Here is an 18,968-nt window from a genome sequence, read left to right as displayed (position 1 = left end):
ATTTCTGTATTAAGAACAACTTTCCCTTTGAGCTTACTCCAGAGCAAACCAAAGAGTATGCTAGATTTGTTGTTTATTGTACTGTTTTTCAAAAGTTCTGAATTTTGAGAGTAATTGTATGTGGTGAAGTTTTCATTGCAGAAAACCGAAAGATCTGGGGAAAAAAAATAGGAAACCAACTTACTTAAAATTAGCTTCCTATTATTGTGTGGGGTCTTTGAAGTGTTTTTAAAATGTCAATAAGACACGGTTTCTATGACTGTATATAGACATTGGCTCAAACTCATCCTCAGTTTCATCCAATTTTCTGTGCCTGGTGTTTTCTATTGGCAGGGCACCACCTGTGGCCTAGAGCCAGTCAACAGGAAATACTATGGAGAAGGACTTGGAAGGACTTAATATGTCTGAATCTGGAATTTAGTTTTGAAATTCTTGGCCCTAATCACCTGCTTCTCAGTCTCGGGTCTTAATCAGAACACCACACAATTCTGTTCCTCCCACTCCTGCCCACAGTCCCTTCTTCCTCTTTACCAGATGATTTTCTTGCTTCAGTGGAAGGGTAGCAAGCTGAAGGACAGTGATTAATAAAACAGAACAAGTAAGTGGTGGTCAAGAACGTAATAAAAGCTGCTGCAATAATGTGCCTAAGCCAACAAAATGCTGCACTTTAGAATAATCTTTGCCAGTATTATATTTGCTTTATTAAAGGTTCTAAGAAGCCTTTAATGTTGTTACAATAGGATATTACTTTTTCTTCAGATAAAATGTAGATGTTCTGCTAAGGAGTAAAAACATGCTATAAGGTTATATGTTAAACAATTTCTGCATAGTTCCAAACACTATAAGGTAATCTTATCTTAGCCTAGTAGGGGCACAGGTTTGCTATGGAGCAGGATGTGAAATGTTTATATAAACCACAGTTAAAAGAATTTCTAGGCTCAGTTCAAGAGTTTACACTTTCAAAGTCATTCCACTAGTGCATTCATCATGATCCACACAATTACTTTGTCTGAGTCCTTTAATTTTTCCACCCCTCTGAAAATGTATACTTAAAAGCTGATCACAGGGTTCCTAAACAGACAAGGTCAACTAGGTGTTGTAATTGCATCTCTTCACTTAGAAAGCAATCTGTACTCAGCTGAACTTTATCTCCAGAATGTTGTAAACTACTGAGTCCCATGATTATTGATGGGAAGAGACCTACTGAAGCTTTCTATAATGTTTATTATCAGTGAAATTAAATTAAACTATCACAGGAATTACGTTTTGATCCAAGCAGAAGTAACAATGATGATGCCCTAATCAAATGACATTTTAAGACTGACATGGTAATAATCTCCTTCCACATTTAACTTTAGAATTTCAACTAAAAAATATTGATGTTTTTATTGGGCCTGAGTATTTCTGCTAATGTATTAGAACTTAATTAGAAATTTTTATACTCCTGAAAAGGTTGTTTATATATTTTTTTAGACACATACTTTCCTATTATAAATGAAAAAAAAAAAAAAAAGCCAATTCTCCTAAATAGATTTAGTATTGTGACCAAATGAAGTCTGTGATCAGCCTGGAATTCAAGAGCAGAAGGCATCTGGGCTGAAGATACAAATTCTCATGAATATACCACTCTAAAAGTAGATGCATTATTTGACATAAATACAGTTATGAAAGGATACTTTCCACCTGTGTATCAATTTCATATCTGAATTTGAAAAACTTTCTCATCTTGTAAGTCCCCAAAGCAAATTAAAATGCAAAAACACCAAAATAATTGTCTTTCAGATTCTCAATATAAATCAGCAGGTTCATCAATGATCATTTTAGGAGATTATAGTATGATAGAATGGCCTGGATTGACTGCCAACTGTTAAAAGAAGACAGACTCTTAAACTAGCAAGCTCTCCAATGAACATCCAATGCTGCTCACTGCCTAAGTAGATGCAAAATAATATCTGTTACTTACTTCTCTTTGTAGTTGTAGCTCTAGCAAAGTGACTTTAAAATTACGATTTTCAGCATCTAAGTGACTTTTCAACTTGGATTCATAACATATCAGTCAATCTTAATGCAAAACCTGTTCTCAAAGGCTCTACTTCAGGAATGCACCCTCTCCACACCTCGAGCTTGTGCAAAAAAAAAAAAAAAAAAAAAAAATAATAATAATAATATGTTTTTGCTTGGATAGCATCCAGCTCTTGGATTGCTGCAGAAATCTCAGAATGGTCAGGGTTTGGAGTTTTCTCACTGCCACTGTTTTCATAGGTTCATAGGTTCATTAGGTTGGAAAGGACCTACAAGATCATCTAGTCCAACCATCCTCCTATCACCATCCCTACCCAACTACTAAATCAAATCCCTTAGCACCTCATCTAAATGCTTCTTGAACAGTGCTAGGGATGGTGCCTCAACCACCTCCCTAGGCAGGCCATTCCAGTGCCTGACCACTCTTTCAGAGAAAATTTTTTCCTCAAATCTAATCTAAATCTTCCTCGGTGGAACTTGTGGGCATTCCCTCTTGTCCTGTCATTATTTATCAGGGAGAAGAGGCCCACCCCCTCCTCACCACAACCCCCCTTCAGGAAGTAGTAGAGTACAATAAGGTCTCCTCTGAGCCTCCTCTTCTCCAGACTAAACAATCCCAGCTCTCTCAGCCGCTCCTCATAAGACCTGTGCTCCAGACTCCTCACCAGTTTTGTTGCCCTTCTCTGAACACGCTCCAGGGCCTCAATGTCCTTCTTGTAGTGAGGAGCCCAAAACTGAACACAGTACTCGAGGTGCGGCCGTACCAGAGCTGAGTACAGGGGGATGATCACCTCCCTGCTCCTGCTGGCTACACTATTTCTAATACAGGCCAGGATGCTGTTGGCCTTCTTGGCCACCTGGGCACACTGCCGGCTCATGTTAAGCCGAGCATCAACCAACACCCCCAGGTCCTTTTCCTCTCTACATTCTTCAAGCCATTCTGCCCCAAGCCTATAGCATTGCATGGGGTTATTGTGGCCAAAGTGCAGGACCCGGCACTTGATCTTATTGAACCTCATCTCATTGAGCTCAGGCCAGCAATTCAGCCTATCCAAATCCCTCTGAAGGGCCTCCCTACCCTCAAGCAGATCAACACATCCTCCCAACTTGGTGTCATCTGCAAACTTACTGAGGGTACACTCAATTCCCTCGTCTAGGTCATCAATAAAGATATTAAACAAGATGGGCCCCAATACTGACCCTTGGGGGACACCACTCGTAACAGGATGCCAGCTGGACTTAACTCCATTAACTACTACCCTCTGGGCACGGCCCTCCAGCCAGTTCTCCACCCAGAGAAGAGTGAACCTGTCCACACCATGGGCTGTCAGTTTCCTCAGGAGAATACTATGGGAGACAGTGTCAAAGGCCTTGCTGAAGTCCAGGTAGACTACATCAACAGCCTTTCCCTCATCTACCTGTCTGGTCACCCAGTCATAGAAGGAGATGAAGTTGGACAAGCACGACCTGCTCTTGGTGAACCCGTGCTGGCTGGGTCTGATCCCCTGGTTGCCATGCACGTGTCGTGTGATCTCCCTCAAGATCATCTGCTCCATAACTTTCCCTGATACCGAGGTCAGGCTGACAGGCCTGTAGTTCCCCGGGTCTTCCTTATGGCCTTTCTTGTAGATGGGAGTCCCATCGGCAAGCCTCCAATCTTGTGGGACCTTTTCGGATAACCAGGAATTCTGATAGATGGCAGAAAGTGGCTTGGCAATCACCTCTGCCAGCTCCCTCAGCACCCTTGGGTGGATCCCATCTGGTCTCATGGACTTGTGGCAGTTCAGATGGAGGAGAAGATCTCTGACCGTCTCTGCTTGGATCACAGGGGGTGCATTATGCGCTCTGTCCCGGACTTCCAGGTCAGGGCAAGTACCCTGTGGACAACTGCTCTGTCTATTAAAGACAGATGTGAAGAAGGCATTGAGAACCTCAGCCTTTTCCCTATCATCTGTGGTTACATTCCCTGCCTCATCAAGTAAAGGAGAGAAATTTTCCTTAGTTTTTCTCTTGCTGTTAATATATTTGTAAAAGGGTTTCCTGTTCTCCTTTACAGCAGTAGCCAGTCTAAGTTCAAGCTGGACTTTAGCATTTCTAATTTTCTGCCTGCAGATCTTGGCCAGTTCTCTGTAGTCTCCCCAGGTAGCCTGTCCCATCTTCCAGAGGACATAGACTCTTCTTTTCTCTCGGAGTCTCAACAAAAGTTCCCGGTTCATCCACACTGGTCTTTTTCTCCTCAGGCTCGACTTACAGGACTCCGGGACAGCCTGCTCCTGTGCCTTTAAGATTTCCATCTTGAGGAGCATCCAGGCTTCTTGGACCCCTTTACCCCTCAGGAGCGAGTCCCAAGGGACCCTTGCAACAAGCATCCTGAATCAAAGTCTGCCCTCCGGAAGTCCAAGGTAGCAGTTTTGCTAGTCACCCTCTTCACATCACCCAGAATAGCAAACTCCACCATTTCATGGTCACTCTGGCCAAGACAATCTCCAACCTTCACATCTCCTACTAGTCCTTCCCTGTTAGTGAAGAGCAGGTCTAGCAAGGCATCTCCCCTGGTAGGCTCTTGCACCAGCTGTGTCAGGAAGCAATCATCCACACATTCTAGAAATCTCATGGACTGCTTCCTCTGCACAGTATTATATTTCCAGCATATGTCAGGGAAGTTGAAGTCCCCCATAAGAACGAGTGCTGGCCATCATGCAACATCTACGAGTTGTTTATAGAACACCTCGTCTATTTCTTCATCCTGACTAGGCGGTCTATAACAGACCCCCACCACGATGTCACTCCTAAAGACTATCCCCCTGATCCTTATCCATAGACACTCTACTTATCATTTCCAACCTCAAGCTCTTCAACATCAAAACAATCTTTGATATAGAGAGCTATGCCACCACCTTTTCTTCCCTGTCTATCCCTTCTGAAGAGCTTGTAGCCATCAATCCCAATATTCCAGTCATGGGAGAGGTCCCACCATGTTTCTGTAATAGCCACAAGGTCATAGTTAGCCTGCCTCACCATGGCTTCAAGCTATTCTTGTTTATTGCCCATGCTGCGTGCATTGGTGTAGATGCACTTCAGCTGAGATATCTGCCTCACCCCTTTCTCCAGCACAGCCTCCTTAGGCTCTTTACTGGAGAGCCCTGTTTTATCCCCTTCCCCCATCACAGCTAGTTTAAAGCTCTCTCAATGAGTCCAGCTAGCTCCTGTGCTGGGATTCATTTCCCCCTTTGAGACAGGTGCATTCCATTAACAGATAACAGGCCAGGAGCTGAGTAGACTGCCCCATGGTCAAAAAACCCGAAGTTTCTGTCTCTACACCAAAATGATTCATCACCTGTGTTTTCCTAGCCCGTTCTGTGTCCTTCACCGCCCCAGAAGGTATGGAAGCAAACACCACTTGTGCTCCCACCCCTTGAACTAATCACCCTAAACACCTGAAATCTCTTTTCATAGTTTGCAGACTTCTCTGAGATATTTAATTGCAGTCTGTCTGAACTACGAGTAATGGATAGTAGTCGGTGGGGCATATCAAATTTGGGAGTCTTCTAGCAATGTCCCTGATCCAGGCCCCAGGGAGACAGCACACTTCCCTGCGGTTTTGTTTTTAGGCCTGTCTCCATACCTTTTCCTCCTTGCCCTTCTCCCAGGGCATAATTCCCTAAGTCCCCCTGCCCCACTAGTAATGGAACAGGGCCAAACTGGGCATTCTGGAACTGCTGACAGCAGTTCTTTAGGACCCACACTCAGGATGATGCTCAGAGACACACCCGCCCTGGTGCTTGGAAAACAGGGACTGGGGCTGAGCAAATCTTATGGTGGCCCTCAGAAAGAACTGAGTCATACAGCAGGATCCATTTCCAAAACAAGCTCAGAGATAAAGCAGCCTGGGCCAAAAAATATGGCATTGAGTGTGTAGATCACATTCCCTCATGTGCATCAGCCTCTGAGAAAATCGGATGCTGACAGTGCTGCTGTTAAAGACTACACTGAGAGCAATGGGTGCTGGGACATTCAAGCACAGGGATACACTTTCAGCAAAAACTACACAGTTACTCAGTACGAGAGGATCTCCCTGTCCAGCTGAGCCTGCCCAAGCAAAATTCTCCCATAGTGTAGAAGGAGCGCACATAACAAACACATTGAGGAAGATGGTTTGGGTTGTTCCTGCAAACCCATTTGTGGGACTGCTTTTTCTCAAGGACCTGGGTGTGCTTGGTGGGTGATGTGAAAGGGGAAGTCCAAGGTGCACTACAAGGGAATTTGGGTGAGAGTAGGCAGTTCTCATGCTCCAATACGAAGGAGAGAGATATGGTTCTTTGATTATGTGTATACCCAATGGCGAGATTAAGACACAACGGGTCAAATGTTAGCCCAACCAGTTTATTACAAATACTAGTTGCTTAGGGATATGGTGAAGGGAAGGTGAGTGATAGAAAAGGGATAAAAAGCAAAAAGTCTTGGTAGAAAGCAAGAGAAATACAATCACCACTGTGGATCCAGCGAGGTTTGTAGTACATCTGCAGATCTCAGGAACTCTCTGGTCACTGTGGGGGATGGGATAAAGCTGGGAAGCTTCACAGCAAGCAGGCCAAGGGGTTCTTCCAAAGAGGTTTTCCCCTCACAGAATTCTCTGTCAAGTATTTTTTCTCTTCGGGAGTTCTCTGTCTTATTAAGTTCTCTCTTCTTACCAGGGAAGATTTAGATTAGATTAGACCTGAGGAAACATTTTTTTTTCTGAAAGAGTGGTCAGGCACTGGAATGGCCTGCCTAGGGAGGTGGTTGAGGCACCATCCCTAGCGCTGTTCAAGAAGCGTTTAGATAAAGTGCTAAGGGATTTGATTTAGTAGTTGGGTAGGGATGGTGATAGGAGGATGGTTGGACTAGATGATCTTGTAGGTTCTTTCCAACCTTATGAACCTATGAACCTGTCAAAGATTTTTTTCTTTGGAAGTTTTTCTCCGTCAGAGATGCTTTCTTTGTCAGCTCTCCTTCAAAGTCATTAGTTTAGTGAAGGCCTTTTATCCTCCTTTTCTCAGTTTTTTTTTTCTTTTCTTTCTGTAAGTGTGACATACCTGGCCCAACACATAAGCCAGCAGGGTGTGGTACCTTCGTTGCCATGCACAAGGATTATCATCTTTTGCAGTGATCAGCTTCTTCAAGTTGAATCCAGAAAAAGACAGGCTTCTGCTTGCTTCTGCTTATCTTTACAACAATAAGCAGAGGCACTGTGGCACAATGACAACCACCTAGATAATCTGCAGTTCTCAGAGTCACCAGAAAGGCCTCATGAAGCAAGCTTTTAGACAAAAAAAAGAAAACAGTTTCTGTCTTTCACAGCAGTGACCTCAAGTGTGTGTTGTTGGTTCCTATGTAGTACCACACATCATCACTTTCTATAGTTGTGGTAGGCTTTGTCAGCATTGTTACAGCCAGATAACCATTGTTATCACCCTTATAAATGAAGAATGACTTGCAATGGGACAGGAACTGGCCTCAGCGTGCAATAATCCAAGCTGGCTACCATTCTCCTGTCCTGAAGGACTGTCATGACAGATGGAGCCCAAAGCCATGGGCTAAATGAACTTCATGAACATTTTTGAGGGATGGCCCGTAGACTATGGGAATGCCATCTCTGTGAATGTATCAAAAGATGGGAAATCATACTGTGATTTGGATTTCTTGGGAACTGTGGGACCTGAGCATGCACGAGATGGTATAGAATGAGGAGTGGATATAGTCCTGCTTTTGGTTGGGATTGAGTTAGCTTTCACCCTGCAGCTGGCATGGTGCTGTGTTTTGGACTTAGGATGAGAATACTGTTGGTCATGTCCCAGTGTGTTAGTTCTTACTAACAGGGGCTTACACTCAGGGAACTGCCCCACCCAAGCAGGGCTGAGGGTTCACAAGAAGGTGGGAGGGAACAGACCCTGCTGGTGGCAGCGACTGCTGCCTGGGAAGTGGCTGGGCATTGCTCGGTGGGTGGGGAACAATTAGGCAGTGTGCTACTTGTTTTCTATATTCATTATTCATTATTTCTATATTCTTATTCCTTATTTATTATTATCATCCCCACCTTTTCTGGTCAGTAAGGACATGATTGGCCTCCTTCTACCTTCCAGCCACAGCCACATGCTTCTGGGCTGGAGGAAGTGGGGCTGCTGCTATAGAGGAGCATCACGGGAAGGCTCAGGCTGCCGGGGCTGAAGGAGTAAAGTATTCCCAGTCGCGGCACTGCCATGAAGCAAAATCACCACGTGCTCCAGGCAGTTGTCCCGTCCTAATGTCCTGTGTCCTTGAGACAATGTTGGAAAGTATTCCCGGCCAGGAATGGTTCTTTGGTTTGGCAAAAGCCATGCCCCCAGAAAGCATCTCGATGTTTACTGGGCTCTCTGACTGGGGAGCTGGATGCGTAGAGGTGGCAGCTGCAGCGTGCCGATGCGGACGTATTCTCCGTCACTGTGGCTGACCATGCGCTCCCCTGTGCTTGGCGGGCTGCTCTCCCTAGAAGTGCTCGTTGCAGGATCCTGCAGGGAGCTGGTGCTTGAGGGCCTTGGAGCTGCATCGCCCGCTGACGCTTGGTCACTGCCCGTGGAACTCCTCGTCTCTTGGAGCACGATGGTCCTGGACAGTCTGCGCCGCAGCGGGGATCTGCTCCTGCACCTCTCCCTGGCCGCCCTTCTCTGATGACGGGAGGATGAGCAGACTACATACTCCTGGTAGTCGTCATCAGCTCTCACCATGTGCAGGACGCTCTCAATTGGCTGCCTGCAGAGTGGGCACACAGCCCTCCTGGTTGCCCACCGCAGGATGCAGCCAGAACAGAAGCAGTGGCAGCACCAGACCACACACGCCACATCAGTGATGTTGTCCATACAGATGGTACAGTGATGGTGTTCTGCTGCCTCTGACAAGCCTTCCTGCTTCACACGGCTTCTGTTGGCCATCGCAGCAGTGGCCCTCTCCTCCAGACATTCCTCAGAACCAGACTCCTTCAAAGGAAGAAAAAGAATAGGAAAATGTGGTGCCAAGGGCCTAAGCTTGCCTGATGCTCAAAAATGGAAAGCAAACAGAAGAAAGCAGTGGGAGAGGGGAGGGGAGAGCCTCGCAAAGGGTCTCCTTGAGGGCTGACACATAGCAGCAGCCTTGGGCCAGGCAGCTCCCTCTATGCCTGTGCCCTTGGCTCCCCCCAGGCCAGGACTAAGCAGACCCTTACACTCTCTCTCAGAGAAGCAGCAAGTCTCAGTTTAGCCAGCAAACTACCTGAAGGAGGTGCTCAAGGAAGACAGACAAAGTCTGGGCAAGTTTTCAGAGATGCCAAGAGCTCCAGCACCACCTCCTGCCCATGTCAGAGTGTGCTGAGCCACACCAGCAGAGGCTGCATTTGCTCAGAGAACTGCTGCTCTGCACAAAGCCAAGCTTCAGCACCTGACCAGGGTCCTGCTCTGGCCTGTACACTGTGCCTGTGCACCTGTAGGAGCAGTGGCCCAACTGAGCTGGGATTGGCCTGGGGGCCACTGTCACGCTCCAATATAAAGGAGGGAGACGAGGTTCTTTATATGTATATGTATACCTGATAGCGAGATTAAGACACAACAGGTCAAATGTTAACTCCAACCAGTTTATTACAATTACTAGTTGCTTAGGGATATGGGGAAGGGAAGGTGGGCGATAGAAAAGAGATGAAAAGCAAGGAGACTTGGCAGAAAGCAAGAGAGATATAATCACCACCGTGGATCCAGTGAGGTTCGTTGTAGGTCCGTTGATCTCAGGAACTTGTCTGGTCACCGCAGGGGATGGGAGATGGCAGCAAGCAGGCCTCAGGGTCCGTCCTAAGTCTCTTCGGGAGTTCTCCTCAAAGATTTTTTCTTTGTGAGTTCTTCTCCAAAGTTCTTTTCTGAAAGTTCTTCTCCCCCCAAAATCCTTAGTTCAGTGAAGGCCTTTTACCCCTCATTTCTCAGGAGTTTATTTGTGTGACATGTCTGGCCCAACAGATAAGCCAGCAGTGGATGCCACCTTCGTTGCCATGCAGGAGCATTGTCTTTGTGGTGGTCAGCTTCTCCAAGCCGTACCCCCACCCCCACGGAAAAGACTATTTGCACCTATTTCTGCTTATCTTTACAACCATAAGCAGAGACAATGGCACCATAGCCGTTATCAGTCAGAGTCTTGTCACCAGAAAAGGCCTTACAACACAAACTTTGAGACAAAGGAAAACAGTTTCTGTCTTTTACAGCCACAGAGTGGTGAAGTGGGCAGTCACTGCCACTCCACTGTGACATCACAGGGTACCGGGAGGGTCAGCACAGGGGGAAGACAAGTGCCCCAGGGGGCAGAGGGTACATCATGTGTCCTTGCAGGGCCTGGTTTCTGCTTGTCACCAGTCCCGTGTCTCCAAATACATGGGCCCAGACATGGCAGGGGAAGCCTCGTGGCCTCCTCCCTCAGTGCCAGCAGAGTGCTGTGGCTCAGCTGCTCAAAAGCCTGTCTGAGGAGGAGGACTGGTACCTGTAACCAGCCCCAGCAGTCCCAGAATGGTGGAGGTTGAAAGGGACCTCTGGAGACCATTTGGTCTAGTCACTCTATTCAAATAGTCTCACCTGGAATAAGTGGCTCAGGACCATTATTGGACAGCTTTTGGTCTTCTTCAAGGAGGGAAATTCCACCACTTTTCCTTAAAAAAAATAGAAAAAAAAATCCTGATACTCAGGAAGAACATCCTCTGTTTCATTTTGTTTCTTTTACCTCTTGCCCTGTCACTGGACACCACAGAATGTACTAGTGCCTGGGTTCGTTCCTTCCCAGGTAATGAAGGTCTTTGCACTCTCTTGCTGAACTTCATGATAGCCTTGACATATCATTTTTGTGACTTGTCAAGATCAACCTGAGTGGCTGCATGACCTTCTGGCCTGTCAGCAGCTCTGTTTTATACCATCAGTGAACTTCTGACGGTGCATGCTACCCATCATTCAGATCATTAGCATGGGTAATTAAGATGTTGAGCAGAATTGGACCCATAATTGACTCCCGATGTGCACCACCTGCTGTTGGCCTCCTACAAGAATTGTTTCACAGACTGCCATCCTCATTCAGCCAGTTTTCAGGATATCTGATTGTTCATCTATCCTGCACTTTATGAGCTTCTCTGTGAAGGTAGACAGTATCAAAAATCTTACTGAATTCTAGGTAGACAATATCTTCTGTTCTCCCCACATCTGCCAAACCAGATATTTCATCATAAAAGGTTATCATATTGTCCAAGCATATAATGGAGAACACTTCAGAATCTGCAGTGTCTGCAGTATTGCATTGCATTGGAGCAAAGTGGTTTGAGAGCACACTTTTCTTCTCAGTCTGGAGCCAGACTCTCCTTCCCACATTTCTGACTGAAATGTGAATAATGGAATAACTACATCTTTATGTTTGAGTGTATTCAGTAGAGGAAAGTGTAAGGATATTCAATTCCTTTCTCTCTTTCCCTGTGAACTTTTTCTCCTCATTCCACTTAAACTTTTTAATTGGTTTTGCAGAGGACAAAAGTAATGGGAGACCTGAATCCTAAAGTGTTAAACTACTTTTATCCCTGGACAATGTACTTCTTGTTCTTCTAGTTACCTTGTGATAAGAAGACACTGCTCTTAAGATTCCCTGGAGTATCCAGTGATTAGAGATTAACACATATAAAATGTTGATTTCAGTGCGTGTGTGTGCACTTTCTTCTCAAATATTGTTTGATCTGTATTATCTCTAGTAGTAGGATATTTCCACTAACAGATTGACCAGTAAGATAAAATTCCTAAAATAACCTCTCAAAAATCTTCTTCAGTCAAATCATACAAGCAATATGTTTTGAATTCTTAGTTTTGTTTAGTCACTGCATTCACAAATACAAACTCTTTTCCTGGTTGGTGCAAAATAAAAGTTTAGAGACTATAAATATCTGAAGTGGTGCTTGACTGAAGGTTTACTAAGGTTAAAAATATGTGTAAACACTTTAGGAGTCTGAAACAGACTCTCAGAAGTGCATGACATACCAAGGACTGGATTTCCAAAGTTAGTTGCTTGCTTGAACTTGGGGCCTGGAACTATTCAGAAATTAATTCTAATTTTTGGCTACTAACTGTAGTTGAAATCCATGCCTTCTGTAGCTCATCTTTCTGCCTTTCCTTGGGTCTGTGAAGCAAACTCAGACTAACAGGCTCTATTGTGAGCAATGGAGTTCAGCTCTACTTCCGTCAGCCATACTTTTATACTTGAACTCACCTCCAATTGGTAGCTAGTTGGAAATGCTTTCTAGTTCATATTTACATTACATTACATACATTACATTACATACATTACAACTTGGGTGTGTTTCTACAACTGTGTGAGCTTGTGGCAGAGGGACATATGTAGAAACTTTTGCTCCTGCTTCAAAAAGAATAATTTGCAGTGAAATAGTGTACAAGAGAGGGTGGTGGTGGAGGTGGTACTACCTCACATCCCAGATGGCATTTTCTTAGGTGCTCTCCAGTTTCTGAAACAGTTCAGAACAACTCCATTCATAGAATGGACTTTAGTGTGAGTGAGCTACTATTCTGCTCCTGCTAGGATAGGCTCAGCTGTGTGTCTGTCACCATTTTCCTTAGTGAAGGCCATCTCTCCTGGGGGGGGGGAGGGAGGAGGAGAGAGAGGGGAAAGACTATTTAAAGAATAAAAATGGAATAGAATAAGAGTGGAAAAATTATAACACTACTTTGGCTTCGTGACTTCACTGTGGTGGGTACACCTGTAGATAGATGTTTGCAGCAGAGCCAAAGTGCTAAAATTGTAAAACCAGGTTTTCCTATCTTTTGAATCTGTAATTGATTATTGAAACAAAAATGGTATCCAGAAAGCTTGAGGCAAATTTTAAGGGCCTTAATCAAAACCAAAAAAATGAACTGAGAAATATTTTAATCTGCCAAAATATGCATGCAGAGGTTCTGTGTTTCCTCTACAAGATGTGATAATATCTTCTTGTGTAGCAGAGGATATTGGAAATATTGGTGTGAGAGTAACCAGAAGATTAAAGAAAAGGATGCTTGAATACAATAACATGGTCACTCAAGGAAGGAAGAAGTGTTTTTAGTATTCTGCTTTTATAGGTAACTTATCATAAATATAAGCAGCTTCTCTTTTATTTTAGAGCCCTTAATTTATATTTGTAATACTGACTTGAACAGTTTTGTTATTTTTCCTCCAAAATGTAAACTCTATTTTTCTCTGGCTTGCATTTCTTTCAGTTTGTGTAAGTAAGCAAGAACACACTGACTTGCTAGTATAAATTACTGAAAGACTGGCAAAGACTGGCAAAGAAATATTTATTAAAAAAAAACGACAACAAACAAAAATCAGTCTAGTTTGCGTCGGTTTAAGAGTGACAGACTATCACATTTTGAAAACCCTGCCAGGTACATTTTTGTATCTCTAGATCAAAGTTCAACATATTGATGATTCACTTTTAATTTTCAAACTTATTTCCAATCTTAAGTCAACAGAATATATTTAGTCAGAATTCTAATGATTTTTCCATTAAGATAAAATCTACTTGAAAAAGTTTACTTCCCCACTTCCCCACTTTGAAGTACAGAGTAAATAGATTGAGGAATAACTAAAAGTTTTTCTTTTGTTTCTATTTGAAATTATGGATAAAAGCAAAAAATAAAATCAAGTTATCTAAATCCCAATATTTAAAAAAAAAATAGAAGAAAGAGAGAAACACAGAGAGGGAGATAGAGGAAAAAAGACAGAAACTGCAATAATAAAAATTATCTTTGAAAAAGCACACTCATTTTGCATTGCTCAGTGTTCCACAGTTTATTTCTTCATTATAACTAATTTAATGTTTTCATTGCAAAGAAAGGCACAGCAAGTAGTAGTGCTGCTTTAAAACACTCCAAAATCTGAAACTTCAGAAGAAACTGCAGAATCTGGAATCTCCATTAGGTCAGCAGGCAGAGAGAATGCAAGTTGTACAGCTTGAAGAACTTTGCAAACAACTGATCAGCTTTCAAGAGTAAATTATGCTGCAGAGTAGTATCCAGGAATCTGAGTGAGAAATGCATGCATGGTACTGTACTCTGACATCGACAAAATAAGAGCCCTGTAAGGGGAAGAAGTTAAGCCAGCTTCAAACCACAGAATGGTTTGTGTTGGAAGGGACCTCAAAGATCATCTAGTAACAAGGTGCTGCTGTGGACACAGCTGCCATCCACTATATAACACCGTGCAGAACCCCATCTAACCTGACCTTGAACACTTCCAGGGATGGGGCATCCACAGCTTCTCTGGTCAATCTGTTCTGGTGCCTCCCCATTCTCTGAGTAAAATATTTTTTCCTAACATCTAATTTAAACCTTCCTTTTTTTTAGTTTAAAATTCCCCCCTTTGTCCTATCACTATTTGACCATAATAAGATTGGTCTTCCTCCTGTTTCTAAGCTTGATGGACAGAAAAGAACATTTTAGGTTATCTACCTGGACTTCTGCAAGGCCTTTGTTATGGTCCCACACCACATCCTTATCTCTAAACTGAAGAGTCGTGGATTTGAAGGGTTGACTATTCACTGGATAAGGTATTTATTGGATGGTTCTAGCAAGAGGGTTGTGGCCAATTACTCCATGTTCAGATGGAGGCTGGTGATGACTGGTGTCCTGCTGGGTACATCTTGGAACTGGTGCTATTTTAGCATCTTTACTAATGAAAGACAGTGGAATTGAGAGCATCCTCAGTTTGCAGAAGCTGTCAAACTGAGTGATGCAATTGATGTAACAGAAGAAACATATGCTATCTAAAGGAATTAGAACAAGCTTGGGAAGTATGCTCACTTGAACCTGATGATGTTCAACAAGGCTAAGTGCAGGGTGCTGCATTTGGGTTGGGGCAATCCAAGGCACATGTACAGACTGGAAAAAAATCTCATTGAGAGCAGCCATATAGAAAAAGATGTGAGGTTTCCAGTATATGAAAAACTGTACATGAGCCAACAGTGTGTGCTTGCACACCCAGAAGACCAACTGTATCCTGTGCTGCATTGAAAGAGAAGTGGCAAGCAGACACAAGGAGAATGTGCCCCTTACCTGGGCTCTCATGAGGCCCCATCTGCACTACTGTATGCAGGTCTGGGGCCCCAGCACAAGAAAGATGTGGAAGTGTTGGAGTTAATCCAGAGGAGGGCCATGAAGAGTATGTGATGAAAGGCTGAAGCAGCTGGGCTTGTTCAGCCAGGAGAAGAGAAGGCTTTCAGAAGATCTCTTTGCAGCCTTCCACTACTTGAAAGTTTATAAACAAGATGGAGACTGATTTTTTTACATGGTTTGATAGTCACAGGACAAAAGGGAACAGTTGTGAAACTAAATGAGGAGAGATTTAGATTAGATGCTAGGGGGAATTTTTTTACTCAGAGGGTGGTGAGGCACTGGAATAGGCTGCCCAGAGAAGATGTGGATGTCTCATCCCTGGAGGCATTCAAGGTTAGGTTAGGTGGGACCCTAGGCAGCCTGATGTGGTGGGCCATGACTGAGTCCATGGCAGGGGAGCTGGGTTAAGATATTATTTAAGTTTCCTTCCAACCCAAGTCATTCTATGATTTGGTGTTTCTTGCAAGAAGTTTAAATATAAAACAATATTAGACACTGGAACAATGAAATCAGAAAAGGACTGAAAGCACAAATTAATAGTTAAGAATGTCTTTTTAATGTTCTAAAATATTTTATATATCAATTACACAGTATTTTGCTTTCACAGGAAAAAAAAGCTTCAGGATATTCTTTAAAATATGAGATGGATTTAAGTGAGCTAGATACATTAATCAAGGTCAAATCTGTTCTTTCCAGTGTAGGAAGGGAAATGCTCTTGTATTGTGGTTGCTATTTTACGTCCTTTCTATACTTTCAGTTTATAGAGTTCAGTTCTGATCTCATCTTTACATGCCCTGCCATACAAAAGTAACTGAGGTCATATTCATGTAAATGAAAAGCATTTCTTAGTGATTCATGAGTATCTTGAATTAAATACAGTAAGACAAGTTCTGTGTTGGTTTATAGCTTGTATAATGAAATCACTTTCCATGTGGATTTCTCAGATTGTAAATCAGCATACAGGCTGGTCGAAGTTCTTTTACTAAGATGAATAGCAGGAATGCTTCCTTATCACACCCATAATTCAGAATTTTTAGTTAACTTAAAGAGAAAGATTTACTCATATAAGCAATTTATTACCAAATAGCTGCAGTCTTCAAACATGTATTTACTTCTATGAACATGCTGAAATATTAGCATTTAATCATTTCCATGTGTGTACTGAGTAGAATAATATTAAATGACTTGTTATACTTGTCCTGATATAGGAGTTCTAATAAACAAATTTACTTATGCTAAAAATATTATCTAATCACACCTATATATATATTTTTCCAAATATTTGCATACAGATTTTGCTATTTCAAAGGTAATTGATTTTGTTTGTTTGTTTGTTTGTTTGTTTTCCTATATTACTAGAAAATTAAAAAATGTATTAGTTTTCTTGCTTCAGCTTTTCAGGCTCAGTGTGAAAAGCATTTATGTCGTAACCGACTATACCAATCACAGAAATATGTGCCTATTTGGAAGGGACTCACAAGGATCATTAAGCCCAACTCCTGCTTCTGCACAGTGCCACCCGAAATTCAAATCTTGTGTCTGAGTGCACTGTCCACACAGTTGTTGAACTCCAGTAGCTGAGGGCAATGATGACTGCCCTGGGGTATCTATTCCAGCACCCAATCTTGCTGTTGGGTATCAAGACTGGCAAGCAGAGATGTTTGTGTAGAAACTGTTAGACAGTACTCAGGGCCCCTTGATACTGAGCCCATCTACTCCTGTCTGTATACTTCTTGCAGGCTTTCTCTGAGCAAGTTGGAAGCTTCAGAGCAGTACACACCATCACACCTATGTGCACCTAAGACACACAACGCAGAGGTTGGTTAATGTCCAACCAAATGTGTGTTCAAAACATCCTTGAAACACTTTTTATATGAGATATGTTTTCTGTTGTCACTATAGTGATGACTATAGTGGATCCCTGAATCCTTTCCCATGGACTGTATTATTTCCACACTTGTCAAAGGGAACAATAGTTTTTCAGATTCCCAGTACTTTTGTGCAAAACATCACACCAACTAAACTTGTGTGGGCCTCAAATGATAGTCGCTCATACATTGGGCCAAATGTAGAATTTTTAAAACCGTATTTTTTTCATGACAAATCCAGTGTTCTGCAGAACAAAAGGGAATCTTGAGGTGTTCTTTGGACTGCTGGTCACCTTGGGTAAAAGAATGCAAATGCATTACACTAGCAATCTACAACTAGATGCTGCTTGCTCCATCTTGCCTTTCCACTACTACTGGCTCTATCATAGAGGGGTCTCAGCCTCCCACAGGCAAATTAAGCTACAATTATCTCCAAACCTTTGCTGTTATTAAATAACAAGTTTCAAAAAGCTACTTACTTCTTCTCTCCTACATCCTGGCCTATTTCGCTGTTGCAGAAATACAAGGGCATTATTTCTTTTTACACTGATTCTCTTGAGCAAGACCTCTAGAGATATTTCACCTTTGGTTAATGTTGTGTTGTGTACTCCTTCCCAGCACCCACAGGTAGCAAATTAGGCAAAAATAGTAATTGAGAAGAAATTTCAAGGATAAAAGATATGAAACATACCAAAATATCAGGTTACGTTCAGATGCCGTATATTGGACACCTGTTGCTCAAAATGTAATGTACTTATTATCCCTATGATATCTAGATTTAACTTTCAGTTCAACAGAAAGCACTCAAATTTTGTGAATACTGAAATGATCAAATTCATTTTTCACAAATGGCTAGAAAGTTACTTTTTATTCAGCATATACGGATAGGCACAAATGCAGGAATAAGGTCATTGAAGTTTTTGCAGAAGTATTCCAGTGAGACCTCATTGTGGTCTTCCAGTACTTGAAGGGAGTGTACAAACAGGAAGGGGAATGACTTTTTACATGGGTGGATAGTGATAGGACAAGAGGGAATGGTTTTAAACAAAGACAGAAGATTTAGGTTAGATGTTAGGAGGAAGTTTTTCACACAGGATGGTGATGCCCTGAGAACAGGCTTCCCAGAGAGGATCTGGATGCTCCATCTCTGGAGGCATTCAAGGCAAGGCTGGATGTAGCTCTGGGCAGCCTGTTGTAGTGGTTGGTGACCTGCCCATGGCATGAGGGGTTGAAACTAGATGATCTTTTGAGATTCTTTTCAACCCAGGCCATTCTACAATTCAATGATTCTATAATTCTAGGAAATGATCTTAGTCTTTCACAAAGAAACTTCAATATCATAAATGACTACTTACGTAGACTTTTTTATTTTTTTAGTTTTTTTGTTTTTTTTTTTTTTCTTACAGGAAGCTGATCATATAGTTTAATATATATGAATAAAAGTCAACAAAAAGGGATATTTGCTACAAAACAAATTAAATCTCAGACACAGTTCAGTTCCCCAAAATAAATGTTTAGAAATTCAAGTAGGAAACAAGGAAGAAAGAAGTCTAGTTACTTAATTTGATCCTCATGAATTGTTAGACAAGGCTGCCTACAATAACATACTCATGCGTTTGAGTTTTGAAACTTGTATTACTTAAAAAGATTATTCAATCTTTAATTGATCTGGAATAAATGTGAGAATCTCCACATCCAGGACAAACCCCAAATAAATAAAGCAAGAAAATTTATGAAATGACTTAACTTCAGCAGACAGAGATTTATCTTTATTGGAGTTTCTGTAACATCGTTAATGTTATTCTTAAATTAGTGTCAGCTGGATGAAGGAGTACAGATGTCACAGATACCAACATCATTACTTCGTGTATCTACCCAAATGACAATCTATAAAAGTTAAAGAAGAGCAACTGAGTTG

This window comes from Cyrtonyx montezumae, unplaced genomic scaffold, assembly GCF_038088225.1.
Source record: "Cyrtonyx montezumae isolate F1298 unplaced genomic scaffold, pur_monq_1.0 scaffold_25, whole genome shotgun sequence".
Taxonomy (NCBI): Eukaryota; Metazoa; Chordata; class Aves; order Galliformes; family Odontophoridae; genus Cyrtonyx; species Cyrtonyx montezumae.
This window is presented reverse-complemented; position numbering follows the sequence as displayed.